Source organism: Lucilia sericata, unplaced genomic scaffold (genome assembly GCF_015586225.1).
Source record: "Lucilia sericata isolate MDLA Ls3-8-SP2 unplaced genomic scaffold, ASM1558622v1 Contig001828F_arrow, whole genome shotgun sequence".
NCBI classification, from domain to species: Eukaryota; Metazoa; Arthropoda; class Insecta; order Diptera; family Calliphoridae; genus Lucilia; species Lucilia sericata.
Window position 1 is genome coordinate 76,172 of NW_023995725.1, and position 12,263 is coordinate 88,434.

Below are 12,263 nucleotides of genomic sequence, written 5' to 3' on the forward strand. Positions count from 1 at the left end.
TGAACTGAAACTGAACTAGAACTGAACTAGAACTGAACTAGAACTGAACTAGAACTGAACTAGAACTGAACTAGAACTGAACTAGAACTGAACTAGAACTGAACTAGAACTGAACTAGAACTGAACTAGAACTGAACTAGAACTGAACTAGAACTGAACTAGAACTGAACTAGAACTGAACTAGAACTGAACTAGAACTGAACTAGAACTGAACTAAACTGAACTAGAACTGAACTAGAACTGAACTAGAACTGAACTAGAACTGAACTTGAACTGAACTAGAACTGAACTAGAACTGAACAAAAAAAATCATTCCTTCGAGCCGGATTTGAACTGCAACTACAGTCCACCTATCTACCAACTGAGCTATCGAAGGCTTAAAAAACTGCATTCTGCTAAAATTTTAAAAATTCCAAAGACAATTGAAGCTTTAAGGACTTCTTAACTTCGTCAACAAAAAATCCATAATCTAATTTAAAATTTAATATTTTTGTACAAAAATTGACCCAATGACCTAAAAATGTCTGAAAAAGAATGTTTATTTTCATCTTTCATCCATATTTTTTTTATTTTTAAAGACCAGTGCAGTAATATTTTAAAGCAAAATGTATTGTTTTTTCTAATGTTTTTATGTGGTTGTAAATAAAAGCTGTGAGACAATCTAAAAAAGAGATTTAATTAAATAACACACATCACTAAATCTTTTATATTTGAACCCTAAGAATTTTTTCTAACACTTTGCTTAAACACCTTTTTATTTCGTCGTTCGTTCGTTTGATGCTCGTGGTCGTCGTCCCTCTTCTTTTGATACAATGTATGTCCTTTTTTGCTTTTATCAACAAGAACACAAAAAGCCACCCAAGCGGCTAGTTTATGTTGCTACTTTGAATTGATGTTCACCAGAGTACATATGAGTGAGGATGTGTAGAAAACAGTATGTGGTCCATTGTTTGTTTTTCAGTTAAAGTTTTTTCTTGTTGCCGTTGCTTTGAATTCATAAATTGCTCATGAAAAACAACTTCCTATAGTGACACTTCATTAAACATCAACAACATCATAATCATTGTCGACATCATCAAACAGCAGTAGCATCACCATCCATCGTTGTCATCGTCATCATCATAATCGTCGGTGTTTGTATTGATGTCATCATAAAAACATGTATGAATGAATATAAAGCCATAAAATGAACAAATAGCAGCAACAACAAAAAACATTTAAAAACAATAACAACAACTTAAACTGATAAACAATAATGGCAAAATAACAAATTTAAGGTAGAGATTTGAAAAAGGTGACCGACTCGGGACATAATGATTTTAAACTGAACTAGAACTGAATTAGAACTGAACTAGAACTGAACTAGAACTGAACTAGAACTGAACTAGAACTGAACTAGAACTGAACTAGAACTGAACTAGAACTGAACTAGAACTGAACTAGAACTAACTAGAACTGAACTAGAACTGAACTAGAACTGAACTAGAACTGAACTAGAACTGAACTAGAACTGAACTAGAACTGAACTAGAACTGAACTAGAACTGAACTAGAACTGAACTAGAACTGAACTAGAACTGAACTAGACTGAACTAGAACTGAACTGAACTAGAACTGAACTATGAACTAGAACTGAACTAGAACTGAACTAGAACTGAACTAGAACTGAACTAGAAACTGAACTAGAACTGAACTAGAACTGAACTAGAACTGAACTAGAACTGAACTAGAACTGAACTAGAACTGAACTAGAACTGAACTAGCTGAAAACTGAACTAGAACTGAACTAGAACTGAACTAGAACGAACTAGAACTGAACTAGAACTGAACTAGAACTGAACTAGAACTGAACTAGAACTGAACTAGAACTGAACTGAACTGAACTAGAACTAACTAGAACTGAACTAGAACTGAACTAGAACTGAACTGAACTAAAAGGCAACTAGAACTTGAACTAGAACTGAACAGAACTGAACTAGAACTGAACTAGAACTGAACTAGACTAGAACTAGAACTGAACTAGAACTGAACTAGAACTGAACTAGAACTGAACTATAACTGAATGAACTGAACTAGAACTGAAACTAGAACTGAACTAGAACTGAACTTAGAACTGAACTAGAACTGAACTAGAACTGAACTAGAAACTGAACTAGAACTGAACTAGAGAACTGAACTAGAACTGAACTAGAACTGAACTAGAACTGAACTAGAACTGAACTAGAACTGAACTAGAACTGAACTAGAACTGAACTAGAACTGAACTGAAACTAGAACTGAACTAGAACCGAACTAGAACTGAACTAGAACTGAACTAGAACTGAACTAGAACTGAACTAGAACTGAACTAGAACTGAACTAGAACTGAACTAGAACTGAACTAGAACTGAACTAGAACTGAACTAGAACTGACTGAACTGAACTAGAACTGAACTAGAACTGAACTAGAACTGAACTAGAACTGAACTAGAACTGAACTAGAACTGAACTAGAACTGAACTAGAACTGACTAGAACTAGAACTGAACTAGAACTGAACTAGAACTGAACTAGAACTGAACTAGAACTGAACTAGAACTGAACTAGAACTGAACTAGAACTGAACTAGAACTGAACTAGACTGAACTAGAACTGAACTAGAACCGAACTAGAACTGAACTAGAACTGAACTAGAACTGAACTAGAACTGAACTAGAACTGAGCTAGAATTGAACTAGAACTAAACTAGATCAGAAAATAGAAGCATCTGGTCTCAATGCATATTGCAGTAATAAACAATTTATAAAAATAAATTTGTTTGATAAAGCCGTTATGTCCGTGTGGGTATATGCAGTGATGCCAGGAGATTTTTTTCAGAAATCCCTACGCTTATGAGAAAAAATCCCTTTTTTCCCTACACCCACTTTTTATTTTCCCTACATTTTTCCCTACACTACTTTTTTCCAAGTTTATCTTAAAAAAATACAAAAATAACATAAAAAACTAAAATATTAGCTCCGTTTTATAATATACATATATATGTATTTTTTTTTTAATTTTTAGGAATGAAATTTCTAGAATTTAAATTTTTTTCTTTCAATTTTACATCATACAAATCTTCCAACCCTAACTCTTCAGTTAAGATTAAAAAAACAAGACAATTGAAAGATTTATGGCAGTATCGCGATTCGATGTTAAAAATTTATTTTATGTGCCCCCAACAAAAAAATTTTCATAAAATAATTATTTTAAATAAGGTTTACTTTTGCGTTTACCTTTTTGCGGTTTACATTTATAATTTTCAGAACATTAAATCTATATGAAAGATTTTAGTATGTCGCATGTTTTGTAGACCTCAGTTCAAGAACCCCGAATTTTGGATTATGCCAGTCTTGTACGATATGTAGGTACATATATTGTACAAACTACAAGCGAAATTTTTACTAACGATACACTTAAAACTGATTTAATTTTTAATTTTAAAGTTTAATACATGAAAGGGTATATTTTTAATTGTTAAAAACTATGAAATTGAAAAATCCCTACAATTTTAAATAGTAACAAATCTTTCCCTTTTTCCCTACACGTGAAATTTTTGAAAAAAATCCCTACAAAAGGGAAAAATCCCTACACTTGGCATCACTGGGTATATGTATATGAATTTATCATAGTATATGTGTGGAAGAATATGTACATATTTATATACACGTATGTTTATTTATATGTAAAACAATCATTTAACAATTGGTCAACAACCCAATTTCAGGTCAATTTAAAAAAAGAAGAACAAATGACTACATCGCATACTAATGATGTTATTTTCCATCAATAATAAATGTGTGAGTGTTTGAGAAGAATTTGTTAGTATAAATTTATATTCATAATACACATACATATCTTTGTATGTCAGTATGTGTACGTCTAGTAGTTGATCATTCATGTGTAACAATACATATAGAAAAAAAATGTTTTAGGTGTATAACGTCCATATATAACATAACATATTTATCAATATAAATGAATGAATGACTAAATGCATGAAGCAATGAGTGAATGAAAATGAATCAGTATCAATAAGGGATTGAAAAATTTGTGTTACTATGTCTATAGGCTTTTCTGAACACAACAGTACAACAAATTTGCATATCATCGATGTGTAGACAGTTTTATACATATGTAAGTGGTGAGCGTACACACATACATACATACATATATACTTAACGTTTGTTATGAGTAAAACTTATATTTATGTATAGTTTTTTATAAAACCATTGTATCTTTAAAATTTAATTTAAAAACATCAGCATTAAAATTTATCATTTTACATCAATTTTATTTTAAATTTTTTTACAATATATCGCACACCTCTTGCAATATGTTATAAATTGTAACCTATTTTATTTATTATCTTGAATACACACTTTTATGTTACCTATTCTGTAATAAGCAATTTTATTTTCATATTAAATATTTGTTTATTTGCTAAACATATTTATGGATATTTTAAAATGAAAATGTATTATATAAGTAATATTTCGATTTTTCAGAAAACAGTAAAAATCCCACACTTTGAATTTAGTCTAGTCTATAGTCCTACTATAGTTCGTAGAGAGGCTTAAACACCCCAATACAAGATCGGGGTATTTATTAAATGTTTATGACAAAAACCCATTTAATAGGGGACCACATCAGAAAATTCTTTAAAAAAATTTTAAGCGCAAGAAGATACTTAATATAAGGAGGTAAATAGAAAGCATTGGATATCTGATCTATAGTCTAGTCTATAGTCTAGTCTATAGTCTAGTCTATAGTCTAGTCTATAGTCTAGTCTATAGTCTAGTCTATAGTCTAGTCTATAGTCTAGTCTATATAGTCTATAGTCTAGTCTATAGTCTAGTCTATAGTCTAGTCTATAGTCTAGTCTATAGTCTAGTCTATAGTCTAGTCTATAGTCTAGTCTATAGTCTAGTCTATAGTCTAGTCTATAGTCTAGTCTATAGTCTAGTCTATAGTCTAGCCTATAGTCTAGTCCATCATCTAGTCTATAGTCTAGTCTATAGTCTAGTCTATAGTCTAGTCTATAGTCTAGTCTATAGTCTAGTCTATAGTCTAGTCTATAGTCTAGTCTATAGTCTAGTCTATAGTCTAGTCTATAGTCTAGTCTATAGTCTAGTCTATAGTCTAGTCTATAGTCTAGTCTATAGTCTAGTCTATAGTCTAGTCTATCTAGTCTATAGTCTAGTCTATAGTCTAGTCTATAGTCTAGTCTATAGTCTAGTCTATAGTCTAGTCTATAGTCTAGTCTATAGTCTAGTCTATAGTCTAGTCTATAGTCTAGTCTATAGTCTAGCCTATAGTCTAGTCCATCATCTAGTCTATAGTCTAGTCTATAGTCTAGTCTATAGTCTAGTCTATAGTCTAGTCTATAGTCTAGTCTATAGTCTAGTCTATAGTCTAGTCTATAGTCTAGTCTATAGTCTAGTCTATAGTCTAGTCTATAGTCTAGTCTATAGTCTAGTCTATAGTCTAGTCTATAGTCTAGTCTATAGTCTAGTCTATAGTCTAGTCTATAGTCTAGTCTATATCTAGTCTATAGTCTAGTCTATAGTCTAGTCTATAGTCTAGTCTATAGTCTAGTCTATAGTCTAGTCTATAGTCTAGTCTATAGTCTAGTCTATAGTCTATAGTCTAGTCTATATCTAGTCTATAGTCTAGTCTATAGTCTAGTCTATAGTCTCTAGTCTATAGTCTAGTCTATAGTCTAGTCTATAGTCTAGTCTATAGTCTAGTCTATAGTCTAGTCTATAGTCTAGTCTATAGTCTAGTCTATAGTCTAGTCTATAGTCTAGTCTATAGTCTAGTCTATAGTCTAGTCTATAGTCTAGTCTATAGTCTAGTCTATAGTCTAGTCTATAGTCTAGTCTATAGTCTAGTCTATAGTCTAGTCTATAGTCTAGTCTATAGTCTAGTCTATAGTCTAGTCTATAGTCTATCTATAGTCTAGTCTATAGTCTAGTCTAGTCTAGTCTATAGTCTAGTCTATAGTCTAGTCTATAGTCTAGCCTATAGTCTAGTCCATCATCTAGTCTATAGTCTAGTCTATAGTCTAGTCTATAGTCTAGTCTATAGTCTAGTCTATAGTCTAGTCTATAGTCTAGTCTATAGTCTAGTCTATAGTCTAGTCTATAGTCTAGTCTATAGTCTAGTCTATAGTCTAGTCTATAGTCTAGTCTAGTCTATAGTCTAGTCTAGTCTAGTCTATAGTCTAGTCTATAGTCTAGTCTATAGTCTAGTCATATCTAGTCTATAGTCTAGTCTATAGTCTAGTCTATAGTCTAGTCTATAGTCTAGTCTATAGTCGTCTATAGTCTAGCCTATAGTCTAGTCCATCATCTAGTCTATAGTCTAGTCTATAGTCTAGTCTATAGTCTAGTCTATAGTCTAGTCTATAGTCTAGTCTATAGTCTAGTCTATAGTCTAGTCTATAGTCTAGTCTATAGTCTAGTCTATAGTCTAGTCTATAGTCTAGTCTATAGTCTAGTCTATAGTCTAGTCTATAGTCTAGTCATAGTCTAGTCTATAGTCTAGTCTATAGTCTAGTCTATAGTCTAGTCTATAGTCTAGTCTATAGTCTAGTCTATAGTCTAGTCTATAGTCTAGTCTATAGTCTAGTCTATAGTCTAGTCTATAGTCTAGTCTATAGTCTAGTCTATAGTCTAGTCTATAGTCTAGTCTATAGTCTAGTCTATAGTCTAGTCTATAGTCTAGTCTATAGTCTAGTCTATAGTCAGTCTATAGTCTAGTCTATAGTCTAGTCTATGTCTAGTCTATAGTCTAGTCTATAGTCTAGTCTATAGTCTAGTCTATAGTCTAGTCTATAGTCTAGTCTATAGTCTAGTCTATAGTCATAGTCAGTCTATAGTCTAGTCTATAGTCTAGTCTATAGTCTAGTCTATAGTCTAGTCTATAGTCTAGTCTATAGTCTAGTCTATAGTCTAGTCTATAGTCTAGTCTATATCTAGTCTAGTCTAGTCTAGTCTAGTCTATAGTCTAGTCTATAGTCTAGTCTATAGTCTAGTCTATAGTCTAGTCTATAGTCTAGTCTATAGTCTAGTCTATAATCTAGTCTATAATCTAGTCTATAGTCTAGTCTATAGTCTAGACTATAGACTAGACTATAGACTAGACTGTAGTCTAGTCTATAGTCTAGTCTATAGTCTAGTCTATAGTCTAGTCTATAGTCTAGTCTATAGTCTAGTCTATAGTCTAGTCTATAGTCTAGTCTATAGTCTAGTCTATAGTCTAGTCTATAGTCTTGTCTATAGTCTAGTCTATAGTCTAGTCTATAGTCTAGTCTATAGTCTAGTCTCTAGTCTATAGTCTAGTCTATAGTCTATTCTATAGTCTAGTCTTTAGTCTAGTCTATAGTCTAGACTATAGTCTAGTCTATAATCTTGTCTATAGTCTAGTCTATAGTCTAGTCTATAATCTAGTCTATAGTCTAGTCTATAATCTAGTCTATAGTCTAGTCTATAGTCTAGTCTATAGTCTAGTCTATAGTCTAGTCTGTAGTCTAGTCTATAGTCTAGTCACTCAATGTCACAACTAAATTTGTGTTAAAGTAATTGCATGATTACATAAACCTATTCTAACCAGTTATCGTTTAGTTAATACGACCTGCGATAAAAACATTCAATGGTTTTACATTAGTTACATCAGTACGTACAAATACATGTGTATTTGTGTGTATGTATATATATTTAACTTTCTAATTTAAAAGAAGAAATTGTGTCATGTTTTCATTTTCAATGTGTTAATAAATGTTGGCAAAACTTTACTTTTTTCAAATTTATTTTTATTGAATTTACGACCATAATAATGGATTGTGAATATGTCTGAATTGAAACTAGAAATTTATTTTTATTTACTATAGTGTAATAGCAAACAAACTATTAAAAAAAAACTTTTTTTAATAAAAATATAAAGAACTAAAATGAAACATTTCTCTGTGCTCTTGTAAAGTACAACATAAAAAACTATTGCTTTTAATTTCAATTTTAATATTGGAATTCTATAATGGACAGAAAACATTCAATATAAACAATTTTTAAATTTATAGTTCATTAACAAATTTATTCAATAACTTTTATGTAAAATTAAAAAGTTTTTCTCCTTTTTTACTGGTTATTTTTTATATAACTATGAGGACAAAGCGTAAAGGATGCTGTTGTTTTAAGTTTGTTAAAGGATTTGTAATAAATTTGGAGCAAATTTAAATTATAGGGGAAAATTATGAATATAAATTACACCATGGGTTATATTAAAAAAAAAAATCAAAAATTTCTCTTCTTTTTTTATACAAAGAATGATAAAATCAATGATTTCAAGAATATCACTTTTCATAGAAATCCTTCTCTAAACTCTTACAAATTTAACACATATTTTCTACTTTAAAATCTCCATGTAAGAAGAACACATTTTTTTATCCTTAACAAAAGATAAAAAAATATATGGTACTTAAAACAATTTGCTAAAAATATTTGATATACATACATATAAAAACTACTTAAAGCTTGTACCACTTGTATAAGAGTGAGTATGTGTAAAACTTGTACCGGAAAAAACATAAAATGAACATAATATTGTTTCAATTATACAAAAACTTTGTTTCACAAAACACCTGTTGTTATATTTTTCATTTGACCACTTAAAGTTTTTAAAGGCTTCCTCCATGCTGCTCTCGTTTTTGTTCATTTTGTTGCAACTTTTTCCTGTTTTAATTTAACACTTTTTCCCATTATTATTGATAAAAACAGCAACCATAAATAATGAACAATTATATAATTTGCTGTTTTTTCCAATTTCAGTTTTAAACAGGAAATAAAATGTAAATAAGGAAGTATGTTTTCCACAAAAAAAAAAAAAATACAACAATTAATAAGTCACATACATTTTCAGGTAATTTACAGTAATTTACTTACCATGATATTACTATACATAGGTATTTTATTATTATTGTTATTTGGTATTTAAATTTTTATGCCGGTTGCACAGTGGGAACGACATGTAGGGAAATAAAAACCAATAAAACATTTAAATGTTTACCAAAAGTTTATTTTTTCATAGAAAATTATCAAAAATTTCTCTTTCACAGAAGACTATAGACTAGACTATAGACTGACTATAGACTGGACTATAGACTAGACTATAGACTGGACTATAGACTAGACTATAGACTGGACTATAGACTAGACTATAGACTGGACTATAGACTAGACTATAGACTGGACTATAGACTAGACTATAGACTGGACTATAGACTAGACTATAGACTAGACTATAGACTGGACTATAGACTAGACTATAGACTAGACTATAGACTAGACTATAGACTATAGACTGACTAGACTATAGACTATAGACTAGACTATAGACTAGACTATAGACTATAGACTAGACTATAGACTAGACTATAGACTAGACTATAGACTAGACTATAGACTAGACTATAGACTATCTAGTCTATAGTCTAGTCTATAGTCTAGTCTATAGTCTAGTCTATAGACTAGACTATAGACTAGACTATAGACTAGACTATAGACTAGACTATAGACTAGACTATAGACTAGACTATAGACTAGACTATAGACTAGACTATAGACTAGACTATAGACTAGACTATAGACTAGACTATAGACTAGACTATAGACTAGACTATAGACTAGACTATAGACTAGACTATAGACTAGACTATAGACTAGACTATAGACTAGACTAAAGACTAGACTTAGACTAGACTAAAGACTAGACTATAGACTAGACTATAGACTAGACTATAGACTAGACTATAGACTAGACTATAGACTAGACTATAGACTAGACTATAGACTAGACTGTAGACTAGACTATAGACTAGACTATAGACTAGACTATAGACTAGACTATAGACTAGACTATAGACTAGACTGTAGACTAGACTATAGACTAGACTATAGACTAGACTATAGACTAGACTATAGACTAGACTATAGACTAGACTATAGACTAGACTATAGACTAGACTATAGACTAGACTATAGACTAGACTATAGACTAGACTATAGACTAGACTATAGACTAGACTATAGACTAACTACTATAGACTAGACTATAGACTAGACTATAGACTAGACTACTGACTATACTAGACTATAGACTAGACTATAGACTAGACTATACTAGACTATAGACTAGACTACACTAGACTATAGACTAGACTATATACTAGACTATAGACTATACGACTAGACTATAGACTAGACTATAGACTAGACTATAGACTAGACTATAGACTAACTATAGACTAGACTATAGACTAACTATAGACTAGACTATAGACTAGACTATAGACTACTATAGACTAGACTATAGACTAGACTATAGACTAGACTATAGACTAGACTAGACTACTATAGACTAGACTATAGACTAGACTATAGACTAGACTATAGACTAGACTATAGACTAGACTATAGACTAGACTATAGACTAGACTATAGACTAGACTATAGACTAGACTATAGACTAGACTATAGACTAGACTATAGACTAGACTATAGACTAGACTATAGACTAGACTATATACTAGACATAGACTAGACTATAGACTAGACTATAGACTAGACTATAGACTAGACTATAGACTAGACTATAGACTAGACTTAACTAGACTATAGACTAGACTATAGACTAGACTAGACTAGACTAACTATAGACTAGACTATAGACGACTATAGACTAGACTATAGACTAGACTATAGACTAGACTATAGACTAGCTATAGACTAGACTATAGACTAACTATAGACTAGACTATAGACTAGACTATAGACTAGACTATAGACTAGACTATAGACTAGACTATAGACTAGACTATAGACTGACTATAGACTAGACTATAGACTAGACTATAGACTATACTAGACTAGACTATAGACTAGACTATAGACTAGACTATAGACTAGACTATAGACTAGACTATAGACTAGACTATAGACTAGACTATAGACTAGACTATAGACTAGACTATACTAGACTATAGACTAGACTATAGACTAGACTATAGACTAGACTATAGACTAGACTATAGACTAGACTATAGACTAGACTATAGACTAGACTATAGACTAGACTATAGACTAGACTATAGACTAGACTATAGACTAGACTATAGACTAGACTATAGACTAGACTATAGACTAGACTATAGACTAGACTATAGACGACTATAGACTAGACTAGAGACTAGACATACTAGACTATAGACTCTAGACTATAGACTAGACTATAGACTAGACTATAGACTAGACTATAGACTAACTTATAGACTAGACTATAGACTAACTTATAGACTAGACTATACTAGACTATAGACTAGACTATAGACTAGACTATAGACTAACTTATGACTAGACTATACGTAGACTAACTTAGACTAGACTATATACTAGACTATAGACTAGACTATAGACTAGACTATAGACTACTATAGACTAGACTATAGACTAACTATAGACTAGACTATAGACTAGACTATAGACTAGACTATAGACTAGACTATGACTAGACTATAGACTAGACTATAGACTAGACTATAGACTAACTATAGACTATAGACTAGACTATAGACTACAGACTACTATAGACTAGACTATAGACTAGACTATAGACTAGACTATAGACTAGACTATAGACTAGACTATAGACTAGACTATAGACTAGACTATAGACTAGACTATAGACTAGACTATAGACTAGACTTAGACTAGACTATAGACTAGACTATAGACTAGACTATAGACTAGACTATAGACTAACTATAGACTAGACTATAGACTAACTATAGACTAGACTATAGACTAGACTATAGACTAGACTATAGACTAGACTATAGACTAGACTATAGACTAGACTATAGACTAGACTATAGACTAGACTATAGACTAGACTATAGACTAGACTATAGACTAGACTATAGACTAGACTATAGACTAGACTATAGACTGACTATAGACTAGACTATAGACTAGACTAGGACTAGACTATACTAACTATAGACTAGACTATAGACTAGACTATAACTAGACTATAGACTAGACTATAGAACAGACTATAGACTAGACTATAGACTAGACTATAGACTAGACTATAGACTAGACTATAGACTAGACTATACTAGACTATACTAGACTATAGACTAGACTATAGACTAGACTATAGACGATAACGAGACTATAGACTAGACTAT